Source organism: Ixodes scapularis, unplaced genomic scaffold (assembly GCF_016920785.2).
Source record: "Ixodes scapularis isolate PalLabHiFi unplaced genomic scaffold, ASM1692078v2 PGA_scaffold11__112_contigs__length_91849675, whole genome shotgun sequence".
Classification (NCBI taxonomy): Eukaryota; Metazoa; Arthropoda; class Arachnida; order Ixodida; family Ixodidae; genus Ixodes; species Ixodes scapularis.
The window spans coordinates 38,054,794-38,057,649 of NW_024609837.1; the positions used below are offsets into that span (position 1 = coordinate 38,054,794).

The 2,856-nt window shown below is 50.0% G+C and overlaps 1 long non-coding RNA gene across 1 annotated transcript; it reads right to left on the bottom strand.

Moving 5' to 3' along the window:
* Positions 1–256: 256 nt before the first annotated feature.
* Positions 257–2,561, bottom strand: LOC121835134. The gene is made up of 3 exons (XR_006077488.1): positions 2,432–2,561; positions 812–1,012; positions 257–293 (listed from the first exon to the last, which is right to left on the bottom strand). It is a non-coding gene; the product is annotated as an uncharacterized LOC121835134 (long non-coding RNA).
* Positions 2,562–2,856: the final 295 nt, after the last annotated feature.

The following is a 2,856-nucleotide window of genomic DNA, read 5'->3' on the forward strand; positions in this document are numbered from 1 at the left end:
TTGTTGCAGCGTGATTAGTTTGTTGAGCTGAAGCAGCTCAAGCTCGAACCAGCTTGTTACGCTGCTGCTGATGGAAAACCTGGGCCTGCGTCTGTTAATAGGCAACCTGACACTGACGTAGCTCCACCTGCAGCAGGTGCAGCTCCTCCAGTTGGTGCGGCCTTTAGTTGTCTTCACTCGGACAACCACACGTGGCGGCTGAGGAGGTAGAGGAGGTGGGGGCTTGGTTGGTGGCTCAGCAACCGCAACCTCCATGATGCCACCCCAGTCCAGCAGCGGTGAGGCAGGTGAATCTAGGCAAGCACAACACATTGACACCGAGTGTTACAGGCACGGTAAAGACACCGGAGAACTGGTAGAAACTTTCACAACGACCTCATTACAGAAATGTTAAATGCCAACTGTTGGTAACATGAAAGATTTTCTTCCTTGTTCTGACCCTTTCCTTTCTGTGATACTGTCAGTAGCGGCAGGGCAGACTCCAAATGGTGATACCGTCAAAAGAAACAGCGCTGTTATCTCGGACCTTGTTGGCCCTCGGGCACACGTGTGGTGTATTCATCAATAAACATGCCATTAACCAGACCCAAGGAATTTACTTTGTTCCTACGTGGCACCCCTAACAAGTCGCATTCATGAAAATGTGGCTCAGAGTCAGTTTTTAGCGTTCCTACGAGACAGTATGCCAAAATCGAAATAATACCACGGAAGAGCATAGACAGATTTTTTTATAAATAAACATTGGAAGCTGTGTGATCAAGTAATAACCAACCTCCATGGGTACGTAGCAAATGCAATCGAAAACTTTTACCAGGCATCATGCCAGTCGTCATGCTCGTTCACTGTGGCTTCGGGAATGGCGGCTGGCAGCATTGAGAGCACCGGCCGACCAGCGTGGGCGCTGCCACTGTTGTACGGGCTTCGCAGCCGCATTGCCATGTGGGACACCAGTGCCCCCACAAGATGGAGGGACGGGCTCATTGTTCAGCGGGTGCGACACCAGTGCCCCCTCCTGCAATGAAAGGCCGAAGAATATCCTGTGACAGCATCTATGAGTTGAAATGTACAGGTCCCGTCAAAGTAAAACGGAGCGCCGGAGCGGCGACCGAACTGCATCGCCGCGCTATCTAGCAGCGCCGGCTGGAACTGATAGGTGCCGTCTGCGCATGCGCGCGTGTGTTCGCGGTGTCCTCCGTTTTCTTGTTTGATCCTCGCATTATTGGCGTCTCGAGCTGCCAAACGCTATTCCGATAAACACCGCTAGGTGTTCGACTCACACTCGTAGATAACGTTGACTGCAAGTGGGAAAGGGCCAGTGTTGTCAATGAGCACCGCCCCTTGTGCTATCAGGCGTCGATTTTAGGAAAATCGTTGCGCCGCTCGAACTACCGATAACGTGTGGGTCGGAAGAAGAAAACGGAGGCCCCAGCGGAAGGCACGTGCGCATGCGCAGATGTAGCCTATCAGTTCCAGCCGGCGCTGCCAGATAGCGCGGCAATGCAGTTCGGACGTCGCTCCGGCGCTCCGTTTTACTTTGACGGCACCTGTACAGAGCTCAACGCAGAAAAAACAAAACAAATCATACTACAACTTATGCGGTACAATTTGCTGTCCGACACTTAACTGCAAGAAATAAATGCGAAACAAGTGATGTCATACCTGTGCTGTTTCTCGATATGCATGGAAAATACTGGAGTAGCTTAATGTGATCACCGAAAACAGTCATATTGTAGACACACAACTTTTCAAATCAATAATGTATACATCTACCCATATTAAATTTGTGCCAGCTTAATCATGCCAGTACAATGCGCTGGTTAACCTCGCAAATAAATGACAATGGTTGCACACTAACATGGACACCTGAAAAAAGGCATCTGTCAACAACTGGACTCCAGCACGTCTCATGTTCACATAATGGCATTTCTTCGGAGGTTACAGTTAAGAAATGAGAGCTGGTAGTCAATTAAACCTGCAAAAGATTTTTTTTTCTTCAAAAGATTAGCACACAAGGAGATGAGGTGCTAGGTCTAATTGACATAGTCGAAACTCCTACTTAGCGTAACTTCTACGTGCACTAGTGTCAGTTTCGTGCGTCGCGTTTTTCTTTATACGTCCAGGTTGCCTTTCTAATCTCAAGAAAGGGGCCGGAGGCTAAGGTAGTGTGGCGCAACCAGAATGTTCGCAGCGTAATTTTCGCTTGGATATAGCACAACAAGCAAAGTAAGTTGTCGATGTCGGTACAAGAATCACCTAAGATAGCGACAATTCACCGTCACTGCCCACCTACGGCCTCGACAGTAGCGTGCTTGACTAGCTGCAGGTGGCAACAGCAAAGCCCCTTGCAAAGTTATTTAGTACACACGTCCTGTCATGTGATTTTGCGAACCCGTTGCGTTATTCTGCCCGAATATAGAAATTGTTTACACACCTGTTGCGTGGATGCCCTGATTCTTCTCGGAGTCTGTTTTCTTCCACTTGGGTTTACCGTTGTCCCAACACTCGTGGGTGGACATGCTGCTGGCGCTTATGCTTGGTGCGGACTCTTCGACGCGTCAATTTTAGCTTCTTTCGGGGAGTTGTTAGTAGAACGACGAAGAAGCTCCCCTCCTTCGTGGAACCACTCGCCCCTTTTCGTCACCTTCGTTGAACGACATCGTTGTAGGGCAAGGCACTCTAGTAGGACTCTGAAGGAAGAGGAAGGGTGAAAATGCTCGTTCTAGGCGGTGACAGCGAAGCAGATAAGCGGTGAGACGAGGTGAGACGGCGAAGAACGGGCGAGACGCAGAGGCGAACGACGGTAGCGAGCTGAGCGAGCTACAGCTGCCCCTACGACGCAAAAGCTGGAGAGCGGCC